This window comes from Oncorhynchus gorbuscha, linkage group LG05 (genome assembly GCF_021184085.1).
Source record: "Oncorhynchus gorbuscha isolate QuinsamMale2020 ecotype Even-year linkage group LG05, OgorEven_v1.0, whole genome shotgun sequence".
In the NCBI taxonomy this organism is placed as follows: Eukaryota; Metazoa; Chordata; class Actinopteri; order Salmoniformes; family Salmonidae; genus Oncorhynchus; species Oncorhynchus gorbuscha.
The window spans coordinates 58,092,706-58,102,193 of NC_060177.1; positions in this window are offsets into that span (position 1 = coordinate 58,092,706).

Below are 9,488 nucleotides of genomic sequence, written 5' to 3' on the forward strand. Positions count from 1 at the left end.
CCAGTCTCCTCTCTAGCCCCAGCACCAGCCTTTCAATAGCCCCAGTCTCCTCTCTAGCCCCAGTCTCCTCTCCATTCCCAGCACCAGCCTTTCAACAGCCCCAGTCTCCTCTCCATTCCCAGCACCAGCCTTTCAACAGCACCAGTCTCATCTCTAGCCCCAGTCTCCTCTCCATCCCCAGCACCAGCCTTACAACTGCCCCAGTCTCCTCTCCAGCCCCAGTCTCCTCTCCATTCCCAGCACCAGCCTTTCAACAGCCCCAGTCTCCTCTCCATTCCCAGCACCAGCCTTTCAACAGCCCCAGTCTCCTCTCTAGTCCCAGCACCAGCCTTTCAACAGCCCCAGTCTCCTCTCTAGCCCCAGTCGCCTCTCCATCCCCAGCACCAGCCTTACAACTGCCCCAGTCTCCTCTCCAGCCCCAGTCTCCTCTCCATTCCCAGCACCAGCCTTTCAACAGCCCCAGTCTCCTCTCCATCCCAAGCACCAGCCTTACAACAGCCCCAGTCTCCTCTCCAGTCCCAGCACCAGCCTTTCAACAGCCCCAGTCTCCTCTCTAGCCCAGTCTCCTCTCCATTCTCAGCACCAGCCTTTCAACAGCCCCAGTCTCCTCTCTAGCCCAGTCTCCTCTCCATTCCCAGCACCAGCCTTTCAACAGCCCCATTCTCCTCTCCATTCCCAGCACCAGCCTTTCAACAGCCCCAGTCTCCTCTCCAGTCCCAGCACCAGCCTTTCAACAGCCCCAGTCTCCTCTCTAGCCCCAGTCTCCTCTCTAGCCCCAGTCTCCTCACTAGCCCCAGCACCAGCCTTTCAACAGCCCCAGTCTCCTCTCTAGCCCCAGCACCAGCCTTTCAACAGGCACCCAGTCTCCTCTCTAGCCCCAGTCTCCTCTCTAGCCCCAGTATCCTCTCTAGCCCCAGCACCAGCCTTTCAACAGCCCCAGTCTCCTCTCTAGCCCAGTCTCCTCTCCATTCTCAGCACCAGCCTTTCAACAGCCCCAGTCTCCTCTCTAGCCCCAGTCTCCTCTCTAGCCCCAGCACCAGCCTTTCAATAGCCCCAGTCTCCTCTCTAGCCCCAGTCTCCTCTCCATTCCCAGCACCAGCCTTTCAACAGCCCCAGTCTCCTCTCCATTCCCAGCACCAGCCTTTCAACAGCCCCAGTCTCATCTCTAGCGCCAGTCTCCTCTCCATCCCCAGCACCAGCCTTACAACTGCCCCAGTCTCCTCTCCAGCCCCAGTCTCCTCTCCATTCCCAGCACCAGCCTTTCAACAGCCCCAGTCTCCTCTCCATTCCCAGCACCAGCCTTTCAACAGCCCCAGTCTCCTCTCCAGTCCCAGCACCAGCCTTTCAACAGCCCCAGTCTCCTCTCTAGCCCCAGTCTCCTCTCCATCCCCAGCACCAGCCTTACAACTGCCCCAGTCTCCTCTCCAGCCCCAGTCTCCTCTCCATTCCCAGCACCAGCCTTTCAACAGCCCCAGTCTCCTCTCCATCCCAAGCACCAGCCTTACAACAGCCCCAGTCTCCTCTCCAGTCCCAGCACCAGCCTTTCAACAGCCCCAGTCTCCTCTCTAGCCCAGTCTCCTCTCCATTCTCAGCACCAGCCTTTCAACAGCCCCAGTCTCCTCTCTAGCCCAGTCTCCTCTCCATTCCCAGCACCAGCCTTTCAACAGCCCCAGTCTCCTCTCCATTCCCAGCACCAGCCTTTCAACAGCCCCAGTCTCATCTCTAGCGCCAGTCTCCTCTCCATCCCCAGCACCAGCCTTACAACTGCCCCAGTCTCCTCTCCAGCCCCAGTCTCCTCTCCATTCCCAGCACCAGCCTTTCAACAGCCCCAGTCTCCTCTCCATTCCCAGCACCAGCCTTTCAACAGCCCCAGTCTCCTCTCCAGTCCCAGCACCAGCCTTTCAACAGCCCCAGTCTCCTCTCTAGCCCCAGTCTCCTCTCCATCCCCAGCACCAGCCTTACAACTGCCCCAGTCTCCTCTCCAGCCCCAGTCTCCTCTCCATTCCCAGCACCAGCCTTTCAACAGCCCCAGTCTCCTCTCCATCCCAAGCACCAGCCTTACAACAGCCCCAGTCTCCTCTCCAGTCCCAGCACCAGCCTTTCAACAGCCCCAGTCTCCTCTCTAGCCCAGTCTCCTCTCCATTCTCAGCACCAGCCTTTCAACAGCCCCAGTCTCCTCTCTAGCCCAGTCTCCTCTCCATTCTCATCACCAGCCTTTCAACAACCCCAGCCTCCTCTCCATTCCCAGCACCAGCCTTTCAACAGCCCCAGTCTCCTCTCCATTCCCAGCACCAGCCTTTCAACCACCCCAGTCTCCTCTCCATTCCCAGCACCAGCCTTTCAACAGCCCCAGTCACCTCTCCATTCCCAGCACCAGCCTTTCAACAGCCCCAGTCTCCTCTCCATTCCCAGCACCAGCCTTTCAACAGCCCCAGTCTCCTCTCCATTCCCAGCACCAGCCTTTCAACAGCCCCAGTCTCCTCTCCAGTCCCAGCACCAGCCTTTCAACAGCCCCAGTCTCCTCTCTAGCCCCAGTCGCCTCTCCATCCCCAGCACCAGCCTTACAACTGCCCCAGTCTCCTCTCCAGCCCCAGTCTCCTCTCCATTCCCAGCACCAGCCTTTCAACAGCCCCAGTCTCCTCTCCATCCCAAGCACCAGCCTTACAACAGCCCCAGTCTCCTCTCCAGTCCCAGCACCAGCCTTTCAACAGCCCCAGTCTCCTCTCTAGCCCAGTCTCCTCTCCATTCTCAGCACCAGCCTTTCAACAGCCCCAGTCTCCTCTCTAGCCCAGTCTCCTCTCCATTCCCAGCACCAGCCTTTCAACAGCCCCATTCTCCTCTCCATTCCCAGCACCAGCCTTTCAACAGCCCCAGTCTCCTCTCCAGTCCCAGCACCAGCCTTTCAACAGCCCCAGTCTCCTCTCTAGCCCCAGTCTCCTCTCTAGCCCCAGTCTCCTCACTAGCCCCAGCACCAGCCTTTCAACAGCCCCAGTCTCCTCTCTAGCCCCAGCACCAGCCTTTCAACAGGCACCCAGTCTCCTCTCTAGCCCCAGTCTCCTCTCTAGCCCCAGTCTCCTCTCTAGCCCCAGCACCAGCCTTTCAACAGCCCCAGTCTCCTCTCTAGCCCAGTCTCCTCTCCATTCTCAGCACCAGCCTTTCAACAGCCCCAGTCTCCTCTCTAGCCCCAGTCTCCTCTCTAGCCCCAGCACCAGCCTTTCAATAGCCCCAGTCTCCTCTCTAGCCCCAGTCTCCTCTCCATTCCCAGCACCAGCCTTTCAACAGCCCCAGTCTCCTCTCCATTCCCAGCACCAGCCTTTCAACAGCCCCAGTCTCATCTCTAGCGCCAGTCTCCTCTCCATCCCCAGCACCAGCCTTACAACTGCCCCAGTCTCCTCTCCAGCCCCAGTCTCCTCTCCATTCCCAGCACCAGCCTTTCAACAGCCCCAGTCTCCTCTCCATTCCCAGCACCAGCCTTTCAACAGCCCCAGTCTCCTCTCCAGTCCCAGCACCAGCCTTTCAACAGCCCCAGTCTCCTCTCTAGCCCCAGTCTCCTCTCCATCCCCAGCACCAGCCTTACAACTGCCCCAGTCTCCTCTCCAGCCCCAGTCTCCTCTCCATTCCCAGCACCAGCCTTTCAACAGCCCCAGTCTCCTCTCCATCCCAAGCACCAGCCTTACAACAGCCCCAGTCTCCTCTCCAGTCCCAGCACCAGCCTTTCAACAGCCCCAGTCTCCTCTCTAGCCCAGTCTCCTCTCCATTCTCAGCACCAGCCTTTCAACAGCCCCAGTCTCCTCTCTAGCCCAGTCTCCTCTCCATTCTCAGCACCAGCCTTTCAACAGCCCCAGTCTCCTCTCTAGCCCAGTCTCCTCTCCATTCTCATCACCAGCCTTTCAACAACCCCAGCCTCCTCTCCATTCCCAGCACCAGCCTTTCAACAGCCCCAGTCTCCTCTCCATTCCCAGCACCAGCCTTTCAACCACCCCAGTCTCCTCTCCATTCCCAGCACCAGCCTTTCAACAGCCCCAGTCACCTCTCCATTCCCAGCACCAGCCTTTCAATAGCCCCAGTCTCCTCTCTAGCCCCAGTCTCCTCTCCATTCCCAGCACCAGCCTTTCAACAGCCCCATTCTCCTCTCCATTCCCAGCACCAGCCTTTCAACAGCCCCAGTCTCCTCTCCAGTCCCAGCACCAGCCTTTCAACAGCCCCAGTCTCCTCTCTAGCCCCAGTCTCCTCTCTAGCCCCAGTCTCCTCACTAGCCCCAGCACCAGCCTTTCAACAGCCCCAGTCTCCTCTCTAGCCCCAGCACCAGCCTTTCAACAGGCACCCAGTCTCCTCTCTAGCCCCAGTCTCCTCTCTAGCCCCAGTCTCCTCTCTAGCCCCAGCACCAGCCTTTCAACAGCCCCAGTCTCCTCTCTAGCCCAGTCTCCTCTCCATTCTCAGCACCAGCCTTTCAACAGCCCCAGTCTCCTCTCTAGCCCCAGTCTCCTCTCTAGCCCCAGCACCAGCCTTTCAATAGCCCCAGTCTCCTCTCTAGCCCCAGTCTCCTCTCCATTCCCAGCACCAGCCTTTCAACAGCCCCAGTCTCCTCTCCATTCCCAGCACCAGCCTTTCAACAGCCCCAGTCTCCTCTCCAGTCCCAGCACCAGCCTTTCAACAGGCACCCAGTCTCCTCTCTAGCTCCAGTCTCCTCTCTAGCCCCAGTCTCCTCTCTAGCCCCAGCACCAGCCTTTCAACAGCCCCAGTCTCCTCTCTAGCCCAGTCTCCTCTCCATCCCCAGCACCAGCCTTACAACTGCCCCAGTCTCCTCTCTAGCCCCAGTCTCCTCACTAGCCCCAGCACCAGCCTTTCAACAGCCCCAGTCTCCTCTCTAGCCCCAGCACCAGCCTTTCAACAGGCACCCAGTCTCCTCTCTAGCCCCAGTCTCCTCTCTAGCCCCAGTCTCCTCTCTAGCCCCAGCACCAGCCTTTCAACAGCCCCAGTCTCCTCTCTAGCCCAGTCTCCTCTCCATTCTCAGCACCAGCCTTTCAACAGCCCCAGTCTCCTCTCTAGCCCGTCTCCTCTCCATTCCCAGCACCAGCCTTTCAACAGCCCCAGTCTCCTCTCCATTCTCAGCACCAGCCTTTCAACAGCCCCAGTCTCCTCTCTAGCCCCAGTCTCCTCTCTAGCCCCAGCACCAGCCTTTCAATAGCCCCAGTCTCCTCTCTAGCCCCAGTCTCCTCTCCATTCCCAGCACCAGCCTTTCAACAGCCCCAGTCTCCTCTCCATTCCCAGCACCAGCCTTTCAACAGCCCCAGTCTCCTCTCTAGTCCGAGCACCAGCCTTTCAACAGGCACCCAGTCTCCTCTCTAGCTCCAGTCTCCTCTCTAGCCCCAGTCTCCTCTCTAGCCCCAGCACCAGCCTTTCAACAGCCCCAGTCTCCTCTCTAGCCCAGTCTCCTCTCCATTCTCAGCACCAGCCTTTCAACAGCCCCAGTCTCCTCTCTAGCCCCAGTCTCCTCTCCATTCCCAGCACCAGCCTTTCAGCAGCCCCAGTCTCCTCTCCATTCCCAGCACCAGCCTTTCAACAGCCCCAGTCTCCTCTCCAGTCCCAGCACCAGCCTTTCAACAGCCCTAGTCTCCTCTCTAGCCCCAGTCTCCTCTCTAGCCCAAGTCTCCTCTCCATTCCCAGCACCAGCCTTTCAACAGCACCAGTCTCCTGCTCCAGCACCAGCTTTTACACAGCCCCCGTCTCCTCTCTAGCCCCAGTCTCCTCTCCATCCCCAGCACCAGCCTTACAACAGCCCCAGTCTCCTCTCTAGCCCCAGTCTCCTCTCCATCCCCAGCACCAGCCTTTCAACAGCCCCAGTCTCATCTCTAGCCCCAGTCTCCTCTCCATTCCCAGCACCAGCCTTTCAACAGCACCAGTCTCCTCTCCAGCCCCAGCACCAGCCTTTCAACAGCCCCAGTCTCCTCTCTAGCCCCAGTCTCCTCTCTAGCCCCAGCACCAGCCTTTCAACAGCCCCCGTCTCCTCTCTAGCCCAGTCTCGTCTCCATTCTCAGCACCAGCCTTTCAACAGCCCCTGTCTCCTCTCTAGCCCCAGTCTCCTCTCCATGTCCAGCACCAGCCTTTCAACAGCCCCAGTCTCCTCTCCATTCCCAGCACCAGCCTTTCAACCGCCCCAGTCTCCTCTCCATTACCAGCACCAGCCTTTCAACAGCCCCAGTCACCTCTCCATTCCCAGCACCAGCCTTTCAATAGCCCCAGTCTCCTCTCTAGCCCCAGTCTCCTCTCCATTCCCAGCACCAGCCTTTCAACAGCCCCATTCTCCTCTCCATTCCCAGCACCAGCCTTTCAACAGCCCCAGTCTCCTCTCCAGTCCCAGCACCAGCCTTTCAACAGCCCCAGTCTCCTCTCTAGCCCCAGCACCAGCCTGTCAACAGGCACCCAGTCTCCTCTCTAGCCCCAGTCTCCTCTCTAGCCCCAGTCTCCTCTCTAGCCCCAGCACCAGCCTTTCAACAGCCCCAGTCTCCTCTCTAGCCCAGTCTCCTCTCCATCCCCAGCACCAGCCTTACAACAGCCCCAGTCTCCTCTCTAGCCCCAGTCTCCTCTCCATCCCCAGCACCAGCCTTTCAACAGCCCCAGTCTCATCTCTAGCCCCAGTCTCCTCTCCATCCCCAGCACCAGCCTTACAACTGCCCCAGTCTCCTCTCCAGCCCCAGTCTCCTCTCCATTCCCAGCACCAGCCTTTCAACAGCCCCAGTCTCCTCTCCATTCCCAGCACCAGCCTTTCAACAGCCCCAGTCTCCTCTCCAGTCCCAGCACCAGCCTTTCAACAGCCCCAGTCTCCTCTCTAGCCCCAGTCTCCTCTCCATCCCCAGCACCAGCCTTACAACTGCCCCAGTCTCCTCTCCAGCCCCAGTCTCCTCTCCATTCCCAGCACCAGCCTTTCAACAGCCCCAGTCTCCTCTCCATCCCAAGCACCAGCCTTACAACAGCCCCAGTCTCCTCTCCAGTCCCAGCACCAGCCTTTCAACAGCCCCAGTCTCCTCTCTAGCCCAGTCTCCTCTCCATTCTCAGCACCAGCCTTTCAACAGCCCTAGTCTCCTCTCTAGCCCAGTCTCCTCTCCATTCTCAGCACCAGCCTTTCAACAGCCCCAGTCTCCTCTCTAGCCCAGTCTCCTCTCCATTCTCATCACCAGCCTTTCAACAACCCCAGCCTCCTCTCCATTCCCAGCACCAGCCTTTCAACAGCCCCAGTCTCCTCTCCATTCCCAGCACCAGCCTTTCAACCGCCCCAGTCTCCTCTCCATTCCCAGCACCAGCCTTTCAACAGCCCCAGTCACCTCTCCATTCCCAGCACCAGCCTTTCAATAGCCCCAGTCTCCTCTCTAGCCCCAGTCTCCTCTCCATTCCCAGCACCAGCCTTTCAACAGCCACATTCTCCTCTCCATTCCTAGCACCAGCCTTTCAACAGCCCCAGTCTCCTCTCCAGTCCCAGCACCAGCCTTTCAACAGCCCCAGTCTCCTCTCTAGCCCCAGTTTCCTCTCTAGCCCCAGTCTCCTCACTAGCCCCAGCACCAGCCTTTCAACAGCCCCAGTCTCCTCTCTAGCCCCAGCACCAGCCTTTCAACAGGCACCCAGTCTCCTCTCTAGCCCCAGTCTCCTCTCTAGCCCCAGTCTCCTCTCTAGCCCCAGCACCAGCCTTTCAACAGCCCCAGTCTCCTCTCTAGCCCAGTCTCCTCTCCATTCTCAGCACCAGCCTTTCAACAGCCCCAGTCTCCTCTCTAGCCCCAGTCTCCTCTCTAGCCCCAGCACCAGCCTTTCAATAGCCCCAGTCTCCTCTCTAGCCCCAGTCTCCTCTCCATTCCCAGCACCAGCCTTTCAACAGCCCCAGTCTCCTCTCCATTCCCAGCACCAGCCTTTCAACAGCCCCAGTCTCATCTCTAGCCCCAGTCTCCTCTCCATCCCCAGCACCAGCCTTACAACTGCCCCAGTCTCCTCTCCAGCCCCAGTCTCCTCTCCATTCTCAGCACCAGCCTTTCAACAGCCCCAGTCTCCTCTCCATTCCCAGCACCAGCCTTTCAACAGCCCCAGTCTCCTCTCCAGTCCCAGCACCAGCCTTTCAACAGCCCCAGTCTCCTCTCTAGCCCCAGTCTCCTCTCCATCCCCAGCACCAGCCTTACAACTGCCCCAGTCTCCTCTCCAGCCCCAGTCTCCTCTCCATTCCCAGCACCAGCCTTTCAACAGCCCCTGTCTCCTCTCCATCCCAAGCACCAGCCTTACAACAGCCCCAGTCTCCTCTCCAGTCCCAGCACCAGCCTTTCAACAGCCCCAGTCTCCTCTCTAGCCCAGTCTCCTCTCCATTCTCAGCACCAGCCTTTCAACAGCCCCAGTCTCCTCTCTAGCCCAGTCTCCTCTCCATTCTCAGCACCAGCCTTTCAACAGCCCCAGTCTCCTCTCTAGCCCAGTCTCCTCTCCATTCTCATCACCAGCCTTTCAACAACCCCAGCCTCCTCTCCATTCCCAGCACCAGCCTTTCAACAGCCCCAGTCTCCTCTCCATTCCCAGCACCAGCCTTTCAACCGCCCCAGTCTCCTCTCCATTCCCAGCACCAGCCTTTCAACAGCCCCAGTCACCTCTCCATTCCCAGCACCAGCCTTTCAATAGCCCCAGTCTCCTCTCTAGCCCCAGTCTCCTCTCCATTCCCAGCACCAGCCTTTCAACAGCCCCATTCTCCTCTCCATTCCCAGCACCAGCCTTTCAACAGCCCCAGTCTCCTCTCCAGTCCCAGCACCAGCCTTTCAACAGCCCCAGTCTCCTCTCTAGCCCCAGTCTCCTCTCTAGCCCCAGTCTCCTCACTAGCCCCAGCACCAGCCTTTCAACAGCCCCAGTCTCCTCTCTAGCCCCAGCACCAGCCTTTCAACAGGCACCCAGTCTCCTCTCTAGCCCCAGTCTCCTCTCTAGCCCCAGTCTCCTCTCTAGCCCCAGCACCAGCCTTTCAACAGCCCCAGTCTCCTCTCTAGCCCAGTCTCCTCTCCATTCTCAGCACCAGCCTTTCAACAGCCCCAGTCTCCTCTCTAGCCCCAGTCTCCTCTCTAGCCCCAGTCTCCTCTCCATTCCCAGCACCAGCCTTTCAACAGCCCCAGTCTCCTCTCCATTCCCAGCACCAGCCTTTCAACAGCCCCAGTCTCATCTCTAGCCCCAGTCTCCTCTCCATCCCCAGCACCAGCCTTACAACTGCCCCAGTCTCCTCTCCAGCCCCAGTCTCCTCTCCATTCCCAGCACCAGCCTTTCAACAGCCCCAGTCTCCTCTCCATTCCCAGCACCAGCCTTTCAACAGCCCCAGTCTCCTCTCCAGTCCCAGCACCAGCCTTTCAACAGCCCCAGTCTCCTCTCTAGCCCCAGTCTCCTCTCCATCCCCAGCACCAGCCTTACAACTGCCCCAGTCTCCTCTCCAGCCCCAGTCTCCTCTCCATTCCCAGCACCAGCCTTTCAACAGCCCCAGTCTC